The sequence below is a fragment of the Numenius arquata genome, chromosome 10 (genome assembly GCF_964106895.1).
Source record: "Numenius arquata chromosome 10, bNumArq3.hap1.1, whole genome shotgun sequence".
Lineage (NCBI taxonomy): Eukaryota > Metazoa > Chordata > Aves > Charadriiformes > Scolopacidae > Numenius > Numenius arquata.
The window spans coordinates 31065261-31086964 of record NC_133585.1 but is presented as its reverse complement, the minus strand read 5'-3'; positions in this window follow the sequence as shown (position 1 = coordinate 31086964).

Genomic DNA, 21704 nt, shown 5'->3' with positions numbered 1-21704 from the left:
CTGCTGCCAAGGATAAAACCCATTTTTCATATAAAGAGCTTGAACTGATACCTCTCAAGTATAACCTATGACTGCTAACATCAGGAACTAACATATTTTTACATGTTTATTACCTGGGCTTTACAGAAAAATACTTCCATCAATGACAGCAAGCAAAAAAACTTCTGAAACATCACTAACAGCAGCAAACTTCCTTGAAAAGAAGTGTTTTATCTGAAACAGTAAGACCTTTAAGTACCATTGCCACAAAGAATTTCAAGGCAGCCTGATACCACTGTTCCTTTCCCCAGTAAGTTTCCAATATATCACACAAAGAAAGCAGTAGAAACAAAGTGGAATCTAAAAGCGTCACCATTTAGCCTGTCATTTTCATGCCAAACCTGGAATTTGTTAACAAAAGGGATTGCAGCAATGTTTATTGACTCAATGAAACAATCGATGTCTTCTGAAACCTCTCCTATGCATCAAGAAAGCTTTTTGGTTTTGTGTTCATTTTGTTTTGGTTTTTTGGGTTTTTTTTTTGTGGGGGGAAGGGGGTGTTTGTTTGTTAATGTAAATGAAAAACAAATATAAAAAGTGTTTAATGGAATTTGCAAACAGATATAAGAGTTGAGATCTTACGATGCTTAACCCTGACTACATACATGGAACCTGCATAGATAAAGAATTTGGATTTTGTATAAACATTTTGAAGCAAACCTAGTCAAAGAAATTACTGTAGAGAACTAAACCGTCAGCCATCACTAACCATCTTTTCTTATCATTCAAATCAAGACAAGAAAAACATAGTTAATGAAAGTCAATAATGTCACATTATTTGGGAGGCTACAGAAAGTTTTAGGTCTTTTGGGATACAATTATGTTTTGCAAATAAGTGATTAGGATTATTTAATATAAAATATATATACATTATATTTTCCACTTGATTTTACAGAATTTTCTGAGGCTAATTGAAAAGCTGTTGGTGGGGAAAAAACCAACATTTCTTACATCTTGAAATGTGTAACCCATGGGCATAAAAAACACACTGCATATTGGGGTTTTTTGGTTTTTTTTGTTTGTTTGGTTGGTTTTGGTTTGGTTTTTTTTTTTCTTTTTATATTTTGGGTTGGGTTCTTGTAGGTTTTTAGTACATCAAATCAGTGTTATGTTTTTTTATACAAGGTGAAATTTGCCAAATTATAAACAGACTTTCAAGACCCTTGTTAACAAAAGAACTGTTAATCATTTTATGCCTGGTCTTGTTAAAACACAATAACATCAAAAATCAAGAAAAAATTGTGGACATTATTACAGACGGTAATGCCTGCAGTTCCAGTTAACAAAAAAACAAAAGTGTAAACAAGAACAATGTTTAGCAAAAATAATTAATAGCTTTCACCTCTTAATTTTTTTTCAGCAGTACAGAAGCCAGATATTACGTTGTTTTCCTCATGAACAACCTCAACATATGAATACATTTCTACACCAGATTTTCCATTAGAGGTATGATAAAAGAAATAAGGTAATTTGTGTGGCCTATAACACCACTTAAGGTCATTTACCTGATAGCGCTTGCTAAGCCTGAACTTTTTACCACTTTACTTTATTTACTCATCCTTATTTTCATTATTTATCTAAGAAAGTTTAAGGAAAAAAAAAAATACCACCATGAAAAAGAATCACCATAAGTTACAACCTCAATGGATCTGTGTTGTTTAACTGAAAATTATTTACTGAAAATTATTATTTTAAATAATTATTATTTATGTTTAACAGAAAATTAATAAATTGTTATTTATTATTTATTTGAAAGTACCCAACCAGACATTGTGCATCTATTGCATGTCCATAGCACAACACTTTCTCCCATCTGTAACAGACCACAACAGCAACTTTCAACAGATTTGAGTAGAAAAGCAGAGGCACATAAATCATAAGATGATGCATTTCCACAACTAGAATTTTAAAAAGTAGAAAAAAAAAATATCAGCTTTCAATCAGTGAGAACTGCTGTATCATCCTATGTTTTAGCAAATAAGAATAGAAAATAATAGACAGATTTATTCCTGTGGAACTTTGACGCTACTGATAGCATGTTTATTTGTTTTGAAGATAAATTTGATACCATTAGTTATTAGTAAGTGACCCTCTGAAGAAGGCTAAAGTTTTTGATTTTACTTTAAGTTTTGCAGGAAGTTAAAGTCTTCTTTTTTAATAAACCAGAAAACTATGACCTCTCAGTCTCTTAGGAAAGTGATAATAATATATAGGAAATACTTGTCAAAAAAAGATACCACTGAAAACCATGTCAATTCAGCTTAAAGGAAGCCTCATCTTTTGAAGTCAATTTATTATGTCAGATTTTAAAAGTTAGTGCTATGTAAAGTAACCATAGCACTTTTTTTTTTTATAAACAGTGACTAAAGGCTTTTAAATCTATTTTAAAATCCATATTTGAACACCATTTGACCTTGAAAAACCACAGCCTTAGAGTTCTACTTTTGAATCACTGAATACATTGCCTTAAAGCTATTTAATACTCTGATTAAGTCTTATATCTCTCTTTGAATGCCAGGAACAGTAATCTTGCAGTAGGACAGAAACAGGGGTTTGGAAAGAAAAGCAAAGAAGAGTGAGAGGAAAAATAATTCAAGTAGTAAAAATTCTAGAGAAGTTTTAAAACTGAGGTTTCTGCTTGCCTACTCAGCTATTACCTGACTTCTGAATACCTTGTGGTTCAGTCTTAATTTATGATCAGGTTTTGCCTTTTTCCTGCTGGTTTGTTGTTGTTTTGTTTTGTTTAAAGATAAAACAATATAGCTACTTCTAATACTTTTATCTCCCCATTTCAGAGACTGGATTTCAGTCAACCAGAATCCTTGTTTCTTTAGCCAATTTTTTAGTTACAGAAGTTAACAAAACTTAGACAGATTAGATGTCTTTAAAAGTTATCCAAAAGTACTGATGTCTACAAATTTGTGCCTTTTTTCTTCAACTTTTAACATTTACTACATACCTGTAGTAATTCCAACTGTTATCCACAAAACTATCAACAAAAAACTAAATCATATAATTGACTATATATTTGGATGACACAGAAATAAAAAGTCATTTTTAACTATTAAAATAATGTTTTACTGAGCCAGCAGAGCGCTCTCTCTTATGTGAAGAGCAAAAAAAAAAGAACAACAGATCCAAAGTAGACAATATTTTCCTAGGGACTGAGCACACATTCAAGTGATGTGACAATCTAACTGTACTTAATGGTGATATCACTCTTCAAATATTTGTTGACTACAACTGGAGAAATAATAATAATAAAAAAAGTATCTTTTCAAACACACTCATACTTGTAGAATTTATGTTGCAGCAAAAGTGCTGACTTTCTAGAAGGGATATTGCAAGAAAAACATTGACAAAAACAATAGTTCATATTACTGGAAAAAATATTAGATTCTTCCTTGGGGAAATGATTGATGTGCAAATACATTTCATTCAGTCAAATATGCAAATTCAGTTATCGGGTTTTTTTTCCCTTAACATTCACAATAAAAGCCACTTCATAGCTTAAAGAGAAATGAGTGTTTACTATGCAATTATATGCAGAGATAAAATGTAGATCTCAAATATTATTAGCATGCTCATAGTTTTTGTTTGCATTGCTTTGGGTTTGGTTTTGTTGTTTTTTAAGTAAAACACAAAATACTTTTGTTTTGCTAGTTAACTCTGAATAATAAAAACAAATCTAACAAGTAAGAAACAGACAGCTTCTCTACAGCTGTAAAAATAATTTCCATTGAGTTACTGAAATTTGAAACGTGAATCTGTTGTCCATTTATATTATTTTTCACATGATTGAGACACGTGAACACAAAGCACACTGCAATTTGTACAGTACAATGAAGCAAGTCCAGAAATATGTTTAAATATGTTTGCAAACCTTTAAAGCATGAATACTGTAAGAGACAAAACTGTTTCATTTGTATAGAGCTTTTGTTCCAGATTTACTAAGCATCAGTGAACAGGATCATAACATACTAACGTAGTGAAGCAAGCAAGAGCCAGCTCCAGAAACACCATGCACTCCACCATAGATAAGCCATGAAAAAACTGACTCTCATGAACTTCCCTCTATTTCATGTTACCCTGATAGCAGCCGAGCATCAATCACCCACACCAAAGTAACACCAATTAGTAGCAGTGGGTCTGTGCAGAAATTTCAATCATAGAATTGTCTAGGTTGGAAGGGAACTCTCAGATCATCAAGTCCAACCATCAACCTAACAGTGACAGGAAACATCGCTAAACCACGTCACTAAGCACCACATCTACCTGCCTTTTAAATACCTCCAGGGATGACAATTCCACCACTTCCCTGGACAGCCTGTTCCAAAGCTTTCAGTATAAAAATTTTTCCTGTTCCCATTTTGAAGAAAAAGTGTTTGGAAAGCACTTGGCTTAGTCTTACTGTCCTGCATGATCAAGGAAGCTAAGGCACTGAGGGTTGTCTCCATTCCCTGCGAGAGGATTCTCAGAATCTGTCGGCCCCCAGGGCCACGCTGGATGGCTCTGGCAGCACTGACAGGTAGTGCTGCAGATGGCCAGCAGAGTAAAGAAGGGAACAAATACTACTCACTGACTCTATAAGATAGCTGAAGTTTTCTAGTTGTTTTATTTTGAATATAGAGTTCACAGTTGGGAAATATCAGAAGTTTACCCCTTCTGAAGGGCAAATTAAAAGGGACAACCAACTTCTTCAATGCTCAGCTTCAGAGCATCCATAATATCACACTTTAGAAATGTAAAGTGCTGCTTCAAAGCTATTTGTTCCAGCATACTACATATATGTTTTAAAATAGTATACATCAAAAGACAGACCAAAAATTCACTGATTTAAGATATACATATATTAAGTTGTTAGTTCTTTCTAGACAGGTTCATTATAAAAAATAAAAATAAATCAATGCAATAAAACTCCTGGTTTGAGATACTAAGTAGGTTACAAGAATGTTACATAAGATTTATGTGGGGGCTTTTAATGATAGTAAAATTATTTTTAATTAGGAAAAAAATGTAGGAGGAAGACGAACAAACTCAAATCCCTCCATAAATTATTTTCTGCAGCTGTGCTCTGTTTAGTATCAAAAATCTGTTTTTAAGTAAACTCAGGGGTAATCTGAGATGCTATCGAATTTGAGAGTACTGCAATGACCTACTGAAAAAAAAATTTTTTATACTCCATGGTCTCATCCAGAACTTCATTTTCGTATTGCAAAAGCTTCTCTGGATTGGTATTTGGGAATTTATGACTGTCTTCAGCCATTCATTGGAAGAAAAGCTTAAAACTGACAGCTGAACTTTGCATTCACATCATGATTTAGGATTCAAAGCTAATCTTAAGCATGAAAGGCAACTAAAACGGCCAAATTTATGGACAATTAAGATTCCATATTGAAAAGAGGCATATTATACTTCATTATAAATTAAATTCCATTACAAAGCCAGGTAGGATTGCTTATCCGACAGGTGATTTAACCCTAAAGAAGTGCAATAGGAATACAGTTGAAACAGAAGAGTGCCCCATGTTTGTCAAATATACTTATGTTGCATACCACCTCTCTAACAAATCCCAGTGCTTTTCTTAATATGATGAACATTTATCCATCAAAGCATTGTGGCTACTAAAACCCACAGTTTGAAATAAGTAATTTCTACCTCTAAAACATTAGAGCAAGCTTTTTTTTTTTTCTTTTTTTTTTCTCCTTTCTCATGAGAAAAATTCACGACTCATCGCTGGAAGTTACTATAACCAGGAAACTATCCTGAAGAATTTGAGGCATCTAAACTGAATCTTAAGGCACAAGACAAATTTTTGTACTATTTACTGTTTTATAATTTTTCAAGAAGCAATGAAAAGGAAAGGAGGGGATTTTTTTGTGGTTTTGTTTGTTTGTTTTTTTAAGGAAAGAATTCTCCTTTCCCCTGCATCTTCCGCATTTGAGTTAATCCTTTTCCTCAGGTTTTTCCCCTCCTCCTTTTTTCTTTTTATTTTCCTCAATGTGACTAAAAAAGTTCAGTCAGAGATTACAATACATTAGCAACCAGATTGCCTATTAGTTGCTCACCTGTATGCACTCCGATAAATGTGTTTTCAATAACTCACTGGTTTTTTAAGTTGCAAAGAGTAATGTCTTAAAGGAGATCTTAAAATTTAATAACAGTTATTCAAAGAATAATTCATAGAGTTAAGAGCACAGGAAAAAATAAATGGCTTTTAAGGACTATTAAGCAAAGTGAAACTCAAATGTTTCATAACTCCAAAAGCTTTCTCCTGTAAGTATACTCAACATCAAAACCGTTATTATTATTAACACCTTGAAATGATATTCTGTTTGTCCCCTTGTAATTTCTGTTTCAGTATCCATGAATGATGTTGCTCTAGTAAAAGCCTCTATCTATTATTTATGGATATTCCATGATGGCAAGAGACCAATTTAGTTTATTTTCTTTGAATTTATACGCATGTGTGTCATGCAGCACATAAATGGAAAATTACCTTTAACATGCTTTTAAATATGCTCTAAAACTCTCTAATCTTATAAATGAATTGTAATATAAGGCTTAGAACTAAAAATTTCATGTTAGTATTAATCGTTTTGAAACTTTTAATGCAACTTCTAACCTAAAAATGATGGTTCAAGTTAATTTGAGTATAACTAATTTTTTTAAGTTCAAGTTGTTCTTATTTATCTGTATGATTTCCAGAATTTACCCAGGTATGGCTTCCTAATTTTGAAGCAATTTTTTACATTTCAAAGCCTTTTGGCAATTTAAACAGTGCTGTCCTACACTCAGTTTACAGAAGATTAAATACAGTCATAAAATCATAATTTAAAGTCACAGTGTGAAACAGACAAGGCACAAATATTTTGGGATCAATAGCACAAGAAATTGTCTAATGGGGATCTTTTCTTTCAGTCTCTAGAAAGTATAGAAATATACTCTATAAATGCTCTATAGAAAGTACTTGTCTGCTACTTTATCTCCCAATACATCTGTATCCACAAGGATAACTTGTCATTTACTTTGGTCCAAAACTACCTTCCCATATTCAGAAATTAAGGTGAAATACAGAATTCCTAGATGTCTCATTTCTTGATTACCTTTTTAAAGAAAACTTTGAAAAACTTTTCTCATAAAAAAAATAATATTTCAAGGTAAGCCTTATCCTTTTCTTTAGAGGTACAAAAAAATACAACTCCAGTTAGAAAGAGGCACATGGTGATCTAAATTATTAGGTCTTCTCTTTCCTTTCTTAAAAGGCACTTCATTTAGGCTAGATTCTCAAAGACCCTACAATGGGACAGAGTTTACTTCACCACAGTTGTGATCATCATAAAGCATTATTAAACAACATTCACCATGCTTTGCAGTAATGATGAGTGCACCATAAACTCTACTATGATAAAGAGTCAATTTAAACTACTGTTAAAGTCCATGTTCTGTTTGACCCTTTCCAGTCATACGCTCTGACTTGCTGTGGGATCTTCTCACTTGGGGAATATTCTCACTTAAAATGCAAGCTTTGACAAAGAATGCCAGAGTACTGGTCTCAGGGAGGGGAAGAGCCCATTATAGGACATCTTCCTTGAAGACGCTGGCTTGATTATCTGTTTAACATTGAGGTCACTTCTAAGCACTTGCTAACACTCGCTACCTAAAATAAAGCGGAGCAAAAAAAAAAAAACCAACCCAAAAACAAGAAAGGGAAGTCCAGGCATGCAAACATGCTTGTTTAGATTAGTTTCACCATGCTGTTTCAGTGCAGATACATGTCTATTTTCCCTTCATTGGGTATGGAGCAAAATCTAGGTTCATATTTCAAATATCTGACAAGATCTTATTATAATCGCAGTCTTAGCACCAGGATAAAAATGTGTTTTCTCTGAAGAGGCAAATTTTGAAATAACCATGACATTTGAGATACTTAAGAGGCAATGACAAAGGTAAAATTAAGTTAGATTGCTGATTAAATGTTAAAGAAAATCTTTGACATTAACCTGGGAACAATGGCTTCAAGAAAGCTGAGAGTGAGTCATATATTTAGTCAAAACAAAATTGTTTATTGAAGAAACAATAAATTATAATGGAAGGCAATGGCTGCAAAGCATATAAATTAGCTCAAGAGCAATCTAGATGTATTTCTGGAGGGAATGATTGAAGGAATAGTAAGAAAGCTGAAAAATGGATTGAGATCAGCAACAACAACAACAAAAAGAGGCATGCTTTGTAGATAACATTTTCATGTTCTTAAAATTTCTGATATTCTTATCTTGGCACAGCAGGACTATGTTGTACTTAATTGAATTCTGAAGACTTCCCAAAAAGGTGTGTGCAATAAACGTGCGTTGAATTTCTGTTAAGCTAGTGAAACAGAATAGAACAGTTCAGTTGGAAGGGATCTAACAAGAATCATCTAGTCCAACTGAAACACCTTTCCTCTCTTCGCTTATTTCTTTGCATGACAGTATACTTAAAAGCATCTTTCTCCTTCAAGGGCTTGATTCAGTAGCATTATTTTTTCCCCTCATAACATGTACTATTAGTATATGTAACAATCTGAAAGACCTTGGGCATGCATCATCTCCTAAAGGTTTATTTGCACCAGCATTGTGCCAACGTCATTGTCCTAGTGTCAATATCCCATGCATTTGTCCCGTACCTGTACAGGCTAGCTAAACAGATATCTACTCAGATGCAGAAGACAGTTCTTGAACTGGCAGACCAACTAGAGTTTTAGACTGTCAGGTCACTCTTGCACCTTTCTTCTGTGTTGCACTGTATTTTTTTATGTGGACTTAAAGCAGTAGTTTGAGAGCTTGGGGCTTAGTTTTTTTTCTGGCAAAATGGAGAAATCAAGGAATATTTGGATTCATAAGGCAGAGCGAAAAAGACTCAAAAGGTCGCCAAATATCCCTAGAAGTATGGGAAGAATAAGAGGATGGTTTGAGTAAGCAACTAGTCCATGCATGCTTTAAGTATTAAAAAGAAAAAAAAAATATTTAAAAATAGTAACTGGAAAAAACCTAACACAATCCATGTTCAAAGTTGGAAATTCTCCTATAGCTGCTCCTCAAGGCTAAGTTGAGGCAGAAAGTAGCACCATGTAAGTTTAAACATGTTGTCTCCCATTCCAGAAGACTGGTACTCTGCCTATGCTAGTCTGTAACTACTGAGAAAAGACTTGGATACCAGTTCTGTAGCAGCGTATCCAATACAGACAACATGCTTCCAGTTGTGTCCTCCACTTTGAGTTAATCTGAACTGCATCATTAGTAATAAAGCCATTTCAAGCACATCTACATTTCCTTCAGCAAAAAAACCCCTATGGTTTTCTCAAAAAACTTACACTGAAACAGATTTTCTTTTCCTTTGTTTCTATGCAACAGTGACAGCAGTGTAGAACTTGGATACGTACTGATACAACGTCACTTGAATAAGTATGTCAGGAAGGAGGTCTGGCCACAGAGACTTGTTGCAGGCTGGCAATCTTTTTCATTTGTTCCTATCATTAGCTACTGGAATGTCTAACAAACCCTGTGTAAGCAGAATTATATTTATTCGTGCTGCTCTGTTATATTGCTTTCATGAAACATCAGTGTCTCTATCCAAACTCATTTAGTTTGCACAGGTTGTTCGTTTTTTTACCTCTTCTGATTGTTTGTTGATTTTCCCACATCTTGCCTCTAACCAAGTTTAAAGAAGTCAGGTCAAGCGTGCCATCTGTGACTGCAAGGGCTAATTAGGAAGGAATGCTCCTTCAAATCCTGAGCATTACACAAGGTTGAGAAAAAGTAATGCTGCCTGAACTTGTAGGGCTTAATTCAACATGCATCTTTTCACTCAATTCTGAAGAACAGTAGTGATCAGTCTGTGAAGCTCCATCATGAAACCCTCAGTCAGAAAGAAGGAGGAAGTAAATCCACAGTGAAAATGTGGCAGCACAGAATTTTAGAAGGTGCATGACTTCCAAGTGTTAATAAGGACCAGCTATTGAATGAGAGTAAGAAAACTCAACTGCCATTTCAGTAGGAAATCCTGTATTGTCCACAATAGAAAATGTAGAAAAAGCTTGCTTCACAATATTTTTCCCCCCAAAAAAGGTCTGTAATATCCATCTTGGTAAAAACTGCAGGAGGAAGAAAAGAAGATGGGAGACCCTGAGTCTTAACCACAAGATGACCAACAAAACCAGCTTGTTTTATCCTTCAGCTAAGTATTAGAAAATTTGCTGTGGGGAAAACCATGTCCAAAGGCAAGGCATTAAAATCTCATCTTTAGCTGAAGAAAGCTGAAAGAAAAAGAATATTAGAAAGTGGTAATAAAAGTACACAGATGTTTTATTTATGATGGGAATACACTTGAGATTTTAACACTACCTTCACTACCAGTATGGCAACTTCAGTTATAATCACTAATAACAATTACACGTGAGTAAAGTCATACTAAATGAGAGGTCCAGAGATTTACTTTGCACCATGGAAACGACAAAGTAATAGCATCTTACTGAGATTCTAGTTCACAGATTCCTTTGGGTCCAGTGGCCTCCATATCAGTATTGAACAAGATCTATCACAGTTATTATAACGCATGCTAGATGAAGTTTTTTTATCTTCCTAATAAAAAGCCAGGCTATAGATGCATTGAGCAGTTGTATATACAGCTCTGCCTCAGTTGCGTTTTCATCTGGGATCAAACTTCTATAAGTAAATGGAATTAAATATTAACTATTTTTGCCAAGAAAAATTGCTTTTGTTCAGATTAAAAAGACAGCAGTGTGGGTTTATTCACGCTCCATCTGTTGTTCTATTTTCTCCAATGGTAACTTCAAAGCACTTTAGCGTTATCGAGTGTTTGTGAAGAAATGGCAGCACAATAGTCCTCCCTCAGAGAAAAAAAAAAAAAAAAAAAGATCAGAAGAGTTCAAAAGTGAAAGAAATTCTTAGTCCCTCAGTTGGCTGTTTAATCCACTATTTAATTGTATGTGTATTTATTGCTATTGATTTATTTTTTTTTTTTAAAAAAAAAAAAAAAAAGACTGATGGAGAGAAAATAACTTGCAGCCTTCTTAACACAGGAACAATTACAGCAGGAGCCCGTATCCTTTACCGAATGAACAATGCTATTCATAAACGATGAAAATTTCAAAGGCTTGTTTCCTGCTGCTAATTTTGCTAGTGAGCTGAATTAGCGGGGCACTGCTGGGAACAGCAGGAGATCTTTATGATACTTTTTCAGAAAGGGAAAGATCTGATGACTAGTGTTAATCATTAAAAAGCAGTTATTGTAGGTGTCAAAAAAAAAGATCCATAATATGATTCTCTTTTTCCCTTCCAGCCTCCCATCCCTACCCTCTTAACAATTCAGCTGTAGGTAACTTAAAAAAAAAGTGGGTGATTTAAAACATGGCCTAGCATATTGATTAGATGTTCCCTTTAAAATTACATTACACAGGACTTGAACAAAACTAGACAAGCAGATTTTTGCCTCCCTCACACTCTCTATCTTCATCCTGGCTGTTAAGCCATCTCAGTCCCCTCTTTTTTGGTTTCTTGAATCTGTCTGATTATAGGCATTAACAAATAAATCTGCAGATTTCATTCTACTGTAGGTTTAATCTTTCTTGACACTTTACACAAGTCCTCATCCAGGAACTGTTAAGGAGCTTAGTTCAGAACTGTATTTCACAGCTCTTCTGGAATGTTTTGAAGTGACCTCATTTCCAACCTTGCACTATCACTGTCTTCCTTCACATTCAGATTTTAATTCAGATTTGTTAAATAAATTAAAAAAAAAACAAACTAGTTATTTTTTTTGACATTACACTTTAAAACTGTATAGTACTTCTAAGATTGTTTTGCTGTTGGTGAACAGTGAAGACAGCTCAAGACTTCCCTGTCCTGGTCACTCACACCTGCCCCTACAGTTGTGTTGATGCCTGTGTAGAAACATGGTATAAACCAAGTCACCAGAAATAATCATGCAGTGGAAAAAACAGTCTTCAAAAACATCGTTATTACATATCCTTGATATGCAGTGAAAAAATGGTTTCACAAAGACAGTCAACACAAGAGAAGTAACAGGAAAAACTAACAGATATTAATACTCTTTTAACGATGGTTTTACCCTAAAAATCCCCAGCTATATCAGAGACTGTACCTTAAATACATTGGTGTTTACTGGTAAGTTCATTCACCCATACTCACATGCTCACAGCAGTAACTAAAAAGCTTAATTTTTTTTGTAAGCAAAAAAAAATACCATCTCCATATAATAAAATTACTGTTTATACCATGCGTGGGTTAGGATATTAGGGAGAATGCAGAAAAAAAGGTTGGCTTGGGTTGCTTGCTGGGTTTGTTTTGTTTGTTTTGTCATTTGACTTTGATTTTTTTTTTTTTTTTTAACCCAAAAGACAGCAACAGAAATATACAGCCAAAACAAACAGAGAAAACACCACCAAAAAAAACATGAGTAGAAAGTATTAGAACTAAAATGCTTTTAGTCACTCCTTAGGGTAGAGCAATGCTCCCCACCACTAGAGAGATACCTGCCAAAGGCAGCTGAGATACCAGATGTCACAGTTAAGAACAAGAGGAAACAATGCTGTGACCTGACCAGCACCAGGTCAATGACAAACTCGCATGCAGAGCTGAGGGTTTGGCTATTAAGACAAACTGAAACTTTCCGAAGCGATACCATCTCATACTTCCCCTGACATTGTTTCATTTCAATCATAAATGGAGTACGGCCATACAAGGCGTCTTTCCCCCTACGTGTGGAGGGGGAAGAAAGTAGCAAAATAAAAATCAGTGATTTTTCTTCGATCATGGTCAACCCTGTGGCACATGTCATGTAGTGTTTTCTTCACGCCAGTCAAGTATCCAGGAATTTGGAGCTACTAGGTTGATAGTGTGGTCGAGATTATTTCAGTAACAAATATGTTTTTAGATCTGCAGCTGTGAAAACTCTGCCTACAGTTTTCCTTCAATCCAAGTTACAATAAGTGATGTCTCCGTCCCTTAGGCTATTTTCAGTGGGACTAACAAGCAAATCTGACTGCTGACCCACTCCTATATTCTAATTAGTTCTGACAGAAAAAATCATGATGCAGTCACACCACTTCATAACTTTTTTTTTTTGTTTTTAAAAAAAAAAGCTTTAAACTCTGCCATCTACACAATACATTGCCACAAACAGCTGCTGGTTTCTGGTTGCCAGTAGCAGGCTGTGGCATTTTAATGTATAAGAGAAGCTAGAATCCTTCATGAAGGAGAGAGAGGTAACATGCTAAAGGTCTTAATGGCCCTTTTCAGGAGCTAGAGAGTAAAAATCAAAACATATTTGTGTTGAAGTCTCACTTTTTCAGGGTGTGTTTTTGTTTTTAACCAAATAGAAATTTTAAGTAGAAATTACCTAGTCAGCATCTGGAGACTAGTTTTATTGTGACAAACTACTGCAACAGGGAAGAGCACCTTTGTCAGACCACTCGACTGTATGCCTTCTGGTCAGTAAATACATTTCACCTTCATTTCATATACATACTGCCTCAAAATCCTGGGTGCCTTGACTGACATCAAAGAAAATACTCGGCACACGCAACTAGCATTACCCACAAAATAAAAATAAGGCCCTTGCTTCAGAGAGATTTCAGTCAAGTAACTATTTTTGCCCATATGGCCCATAGTTTAATCAAAGCTAAACACACATAAAAAACCCCTTTCATCCAGCAGGATGATTTATATATGGGAGTAATACAATGAGTCTCTTCCCCTTTAGCTATTTCATGCTAAGAGGTCTCTTGCATACTTCTGAACCAGAGGCACCACTTTGTCCCCACAAGCTGTTCATTTCTTTGGTTGGTACTGCTTAATTCAGTTGTCGAATTACTACATATGCACAACAACACTGAAAGTTAAAACTGAATATAACTTCAAGCACTTAACACTTCTCTAATTTTTTCCTCTCTGCACTTATTCTCTGTAAGGCAAGGTGAGTAACCCATAGTGATAAGAGGAGGAGAGCTGCAGTGGGGTACTGACCAATTGATATTCAGCAGTCTCTGCCAAACAAAATAGCATCTCTGGGGCAAGGTCCTCCAGGATCATTGAGGTAATCAACAGATCACTGCCACAGCACATCTTGCTCCTGCTCTCTTCTTCACTCCAGGCTGCATCGTTTTACTTTCTCCCTTGAGAGCTCCCTTGAGTTACACTTACTGCTCAAATGACTCGGGTGACCTCTGCCAGAGAGGGGTACACCTTTTTTTTTTTTTTGCCTTTCCTTGCACTCCCAGGTTAGTGTGCTGAATCAGCTCACACAGCTCTGGTGAAACCTATACCTGATGCCGAGTAAACAGTGAGAGCATCCAGTTAAAGCAGAAAGCAAGCCAGCATATCATATCAATGCAAGCCTAATTCATGCTCAGGGATTGCAATCAGAAACAACACAGTTGTGGACATAAATTATTTTGTTTACAAAATAAGAAAAAAAAATGGGAGAGGTTATATATCTACAGGAGATCAGCAGCAGTACAATAAGTCTCACTTTAGGCGCTTGTAATACTAGAAAAGGAAAAGCAGTTGTCCAGAGAAAATTCAAATTTCTTCAAAATACTTTGATAGTTTACTTTTATACCATTAAGATATTTGCAGGTCTTCCTCCCGTATAGAACAAACTGGACATAAGTATTCTAAAATCCATAGAAATGTGACTGATTTAGTGGAGATGGTATTACAAAACCGGTCTGCTGAGCGTACAACCTCATCAGCAAAAGAATTATACCTCTAAAGTCACTAAATTGAGCTCAGTCTGTCAGAAGCTATTGTGGTTATTCCTGACTGCAAAACTTTGTTTCTACAGAAAGAGAGCAGGGGAGCATGAAACGAGTATATCCATATTATCCAGCATGCACTGGATACCTTCATTTTTATGTCAGGCAATACGTTTGTGCAACATTTGGAGTCTTATTCATGTTCAAGACTTTTGTGTAGCTTACAAGCTTTTCAAATATATTTGTCATTAAATCCAGGTTCAAAAAACGTACCCTCTTTCTGATTCTTTTTGTTACAGCTGGCTCAAGTACAGGTTGACTTTCATTCAAGAAAGTGTGTTCTTTATTCCTAGACACTGGTGACTTCTTCGGCACTGCCATTCTGTCGAACAAATAATTAAGGGAAAAGGACATTATGGGCTCTGCACTGACTTCAGACACACTTAACTAGATTATTTGGGTATTCTACTGACTCTATTAGGGCTAGCATATTGCACAGAGCACCTATCAGCAAACCACTCATCACAGTATTGATTCACACTCAGTTAGCACTTAATTGACATTTGTTTTTGACTTTGAAACAATGAGGACTGGAAACGTATTTTAAAGGATTCTGCAACTCTTTGGTAAGTTATTCAAGGGAAAAGAATTTCTTACATGCACCAGATATGCGAATTCATATAAAAGAGGAAAAATTGCATCATCTTTGCCAGTCTTCTTTCTGTTCTACTACCTCACCCGTGTGGATCCTGAATACAGGAAGATGATTTCTTAGGGTCATCTTCATGTTCACAAGGCCTAAAGAAAGTCTGGGTGCTTAGCATGAAAGTTTATATTTCCTCTCAGCTATTTCTAAGTTCATGTTAAAAGGTCTGTGTCTTATTTTCGTATTTTGAAAAATTGCTTCCTTACTTTAAGCATGTCTCATTGTTCCTTTCTTTTCACAAGCATATTTTCATACATTTCTCATAACACATAAAATAGAAGGGATATTATCCCATTAGATCAGTATTATTCCAGCTATTCCCTTGTGGTATAATGGCAGTGGTGTTATTTTGAAACACAACTTTAAAGGTTTCCGTTTTGTTATTCTTATAGTATTATTAGGCAATGCTTGCAGAATATCATTAATTTTATGTGGCCTTATAAAAGCAACTTTGGACTGAGTGGGGCAAGTTAACTTTCTGAAATATTTGGATAAAGAAAAGCATTCCACTGAAAGTTTGTGTACCATGCTTACAGTTTGCCATCTACCATAATGAGCATTACTATGCACTGTAAGTTGTGATAAATCACATAAACCTGCCCACTAATCTGTATTTTGAAACAGGTCAAATGGCAAAGCCAAGTTATTTTGGGTTTGGACCACACTACTGAAGTTTAACAACCTCAGTATATGCATCATAAAGAGGCAGTTACTATTCTTTTTCTGGAAAAAGAATAAAAAATTTTGTCCTTAGTCCTTTGACAAAACTATCCAAAATAGTGATAATCACACATAAATCCATGAGGTGCTATCTTAAAAAAGATAGGAGTATCCATTCATGATATTGAATGATATTTTGACAAAGTTAACAGAAACAAGTGTGAAAGGTTACATTTATTGTACACAAACTAAGGAAGTATCCCAATGCTACTACAATAAAAAGATACTACACATGAAAAAGGAATCCAGCAAGTACCGGTCTGCAACTTGCTAGTCACCAACTAGTTGTCAGGGACCTTAAAAAGCATAATCCTTTTCTTAGAGGGCATTTTTTTTTGGTTTAGGTTTTTAATTTCATGCACTGCAGCCATACATTTTTCCCCTCCTCATTTCTCAATTTTTTACTTTATCTAACTTCTACTGCATTACTAATGAAATAATTGTTTCTTCTCTCATATACTACTGGATTGACAATGCAGAAAGTTCCCATTTCCAAAACAGTAGCTGTTCTGTGAACAGGCAAGAAAACAAAGAATTTTCTGGTACAGGATATCTGAAAATATTCTTAGAATGCACTCCACTTCTCAAAGCTTCCTAGACATTGAGAAATTGTTAATCCCAAGGCAAAACTTAACTCTAATCACAGTTCAGTGGTTTTCTACTGATTGTTAAAGAAAGACTGATTATTTCTTACTGGTTCCTGTGTTTACCAATTCTTCAAGCTTCTGTTATGCCAGAGAGTCTTTTACCTTGCAAAACCACAAAGCCACAACAAACCTTCAGTTGCGATAAACACAACTAACTCTTGAGTATATGTTTGGGTAAAAAGACTTCAGTCTTAACATGCAGAAAGCACTTGGAAATGCAATAGACATGTGAGTCTTGGCTTTTAATGCAAAGTGCATATGTAAATTCTATAGAGCTTAATCTCCTGTTGAGCTTGTGAGATTCAGAGCACCGAAGCCTGGATTTTGGACTGTTTCTGGAGGGTAGAAGCCAAAGGTTTAATTTGCACTTTCTACTGAACACCTAAATGGAATTCAGGTTGACTAGGAGGCTCAAACTGGATTGAATTCAATATCATAATTTGCAGCTACATTAGGAAAACCAGGAACTGTTGTGGGTCTGTATACAAGGATCGTAGCTGTACAAAATAGATTAATAAATACAATAACATATGCAGCATACTGTATACCATGAGCTGTGGCCACAAAAGTCTCAAGCTGTACTAGTATCTTCCCTCTACTGTCAGAGATTGCATGTGTGTGCAAATGGGGCCAGACTGTGAATTCTGGCTGAATGTAGTCATGAGTGCAGCATTTTCACCTGCATCATTTGGAGACCAGATGAAGTAGCATCTGCCCTTTAGCAAGCATCTACTTTGCTCAGTGTTTAACACTGAAAATGGACACAAGGATCATTCCCTGTCTACTGCTTCACTCTGAAAAGTCTGTCACCGTTTCTTATTGCTGTTTCCACACCCTGGAAACTGGAGCTACGACCTCTAGATAAGATTTAATGCAGCCATCCTGCATACAAGATATTAAGAATGTACATGCTGCTATAGAATTTCAGTCACTCCATTGGTACTTATGAAGCAATATGTTTCAGCCCCTGATTACATAAAGCACACAGTCTATTACCACTTGCTCTTCCAAATAGAGATCTATAAATACTGAAGAAAAACAGAAGTAGGTCTATTTGAACATATAGTATATTTGGAAGAGTCACGTTGTTCTTTTTCTGTACCTCTATCTATAAAATACAGACTCATGTTGATTCTTAGACTGAACTTCTTCATATTAAGGTTAGTACACAAACATCAAGCTACTTACTAGACCCATCTCCAACTAGAATCCCCTGGAAAGCATAATGAAAAACAGAAGTCAAACCAGAAGCTAAACTACAGCAGCAGATTTTGTAAGTATACAGGAGTTATATTGGCCTAATGTAAGGTAGTTAACCAGAAGAGAAAAGTTAAAATATATCCTGTCTCCTTATTTCTCTCTGCCTTCACTCATGGAGAACTGTGAAACATTATCTTTAGGCCTCCACACCAAGCTGATCTTTTTGTCATTAAATATAGCTTAATCCAAATCATTTACAGCTTTAAAACATAATATCATGTGTCTTCTATCAGATAATCCATATGAAGTGAAGATTTTGTAGCTTTTGATGTATTTGTCAACTATACTTAAAAAAGAAAAGCGGGCATGGGCTATGAAAATTTATCATAAAATTACCCACTCTTACCAATAAACTGCTAATAAAAAGCTGGTTTACAAGCTAAGAAGATCACAATGCCAGCACACAATTTAAAGCTAATGGTTTTATAGGCCAAAGCCACTAGGCAGGGCATCCTTATCCTGCAGTGTGAATAGGATTATCCCTGCAAACATTCCCCTAACATAAAATTAAGCTGTCAAGTTTACTTTGCTGCTGCATGGACGTATGCACAAAATGAACACAAGTTCAGGTCAAGTGTAATACTGCTCTACAATTACACATTGTCCATAAGGCAAGGAAAACAGAAGGAGGAGAAATACGTCAAGAACTGAATTACTGCTAAGCATATTTTAGGACATTATCATTATTAGTCTTAAACAGAATTACTGGATCATACTGAAAAGGTGGCGACAACCCTTTAAATGAAACTTTCTTTAAAAATATATACATTTTGCACTTTAAGCTCCTCAAGTGTCCTTGATTTCAAATCCTTCTCATTTTATTCCCAGAATTACTGTCAAAAAAACGTTTGCTTCTTTACTTAATTATAGAAAACTATTAACATTAGTCTAAAAATACATGAAATTACAACTGCAAGAGGTTGAATATTCATGAATTCCCTTTTATGCTTCCACAAAAACAGTCACCAAGTAGGTTATGTTCCCCCCCCCCCCCCCCATATAGTAGTTATGCACATGCACATCAATAGCCTAAAGGGATTTATTTTTTTTTCCCCTTCCTCCGACATCTGCAAAGGTGTCTACCTTCGCGTGTTGGAATGAAAAAAAAAAACGAAAAGACTGGTATCACAGTAGAATACTATAGTGAAACAAAGGAAGACTCAATTGCATATAATAGTGTCTGTAAAAATCACAAGCAGTGCAGAGACTCACTAAGCACACGTAATTTACTCTTTTGCAATATAAGTAAGGCACCAAAACAAACCATCAGGAAACAATACCAGAAACACAAAAAAAAAACCCCCTGTGCAATGAATAATTAAACCAAGGAGAAATTTGCCTTGTTAATACTGTCAAAAGGCCAGTCTGTCTTAAACCTTATGTTAAAGTGTTTAGGAGTAAAAAAAATTCAGCTGAGGTTATTGAAAACACAGAAATCTGTCAACGCTGCCCTGAGCAGCTGGAGACTGGAAGGATACTAGGGAGAAAGCATCATATATGCTTCACCCTATTCCTGTCTTCTCTTACATAGATTGTGTTGATTTCCTAGTCTCTAGGCAATTGGAAGACAGTTAAACTAACCGAAATTAATTTTGTGCCTTCTTTGATGTGAAAAACCAAAACAAACTGCATTATGTATCAAAGAAAGTGTTTCTCTTTGCTAACTTTCAGGACTTGGGGGTGGGTGGGTGCATGTATTGTTATTTTCAACAGCTATTCTCCATTTGAACAGTTACATAATGCAAATACGAACAGGGACAATTTAAACAAAAAAATTCATTTTAAGTGCTTACACAAAAAAACCCATAATTTCACAGTACATTATAACCAAACTTATACAAAGTTTAGAACATGAGCTTTTATAGATTGGGAATATATGAACAAGAAGCATTATGGGAATAAATGTTTGCTAGATCAGGCTCTCAGTAACATAGCTAAAGACTTCTAACTATATATAAAAAACAAGAAAAGAATGCCTTCAAATGTTTAAAAAGTTATGTAGCACTATTTGAGAGCAAGACAAACTTATCTGATCAGCAGACTTCTTAATGCTTTCATATATGTTATCCATCAGATGACAACAAATTGTAACACCAAAGAATTACTGCTTTAAATACATTTTTCTTACAAAGCGTTACCAAAAATGATTTCCCATTTGTTACCTTAGAAATTTCTTGCAAAATTTAATCAAAAATATTTTCTATTTTGAAGAATTTTGTCTCTTTTTAAAAAATTACTAATACATTCTTTAAAAAATTTCTCTTCAAAAGAAGATTTTTACATGCTCATATTACTTTTAAGAATTACTGAATGTTATTAAAGTAGCAGTTTGGAAGTTATATTGCAGCTTATATTTTGCAGGTAACAACATTAAAGCATGTGACTAACAGCTAAATACAAAGTGACTTAAAAACAGCAAAATAATTTAGGCAAATAAAAAACGTGAAATGGATCCAAGTAACTCTATGAAGAAAACTTCTACCAACATATGAAGTTATATCAGGATATATTAGACTAATCAAAGTCAAACTACACTCAAAGTCGGAAAGAGTGGTACATTTTGTATATATTTCTATTATCCTAAGGTTTCACTCCATTTTCAATGCAGGGGTTCAACTTTGATTTTTAATCAATTACAACATAAATGAACAAGACTAAAGAAAAGCAACAGACTTGTGGACAACTTCATACTAGAAGCTGTTGGCACAAGCATACGGATTGTTTGCACAATCAAGTAAAACTACTTAAAATTACTAAATCACAATTTCCCATAAAGCAGATCATAAACAAGTGCAATGTTCATTCTATCAACTACATTGAAGTAACAACATAACTTTGTTGCTATACACACACACACCCTTTTTTATTTAATAAGGATTATAACTTGAATTTTTATTTTCACCACTTCCAACTCCATTCCATGCTTATCCCATTCAATGTACGCAAACTAAAAACGGTGGTATTTGTTGCTCAGCATATACCCAACATTTATAAACATATTTAGATAGATAGCAATAGATCAGATCTGGGACGTATTCAGTAGGTCAGCAAATAGGTCAGATCTCAGCACAAAAATCCTTGTTGTCTCTAAAACTTTCAAGACACATACTATTGCACATGTCTATAGAAGGAATCAGAACTGACTTTTTATTTCAGCTGATCAAAGTTTCCATGAAGGCCATCTGCGTTTTTCAGAAGGCAAGTGGTATTAGCTACACAGACCTGCAGAAAATACAAAAATATCATACAATACCTGTTTAAAGTTCTAATGAGAGACTCCAGGCTGCTTCTTGAATTTTATACCCCATTTATCACAACTGCTATTACAAAACCAGGCTGCATAAGATGCCATGTCTTGGCAGAAGTTATTGTTGAAAACACTTTTGGTATTTCCAGGGTACAACAGATATGACAGCCTACTATGCAGCGTTCGGACACAACATTTATGGTGCTGCCTACAAATACATCAGACCTGTAAGCCTTTATATCCCTTATTCACCTGATAGAAGCTGTAAGAAGTAGCAAATCATAGAATCATAGAATCCTCTGGGCCGGA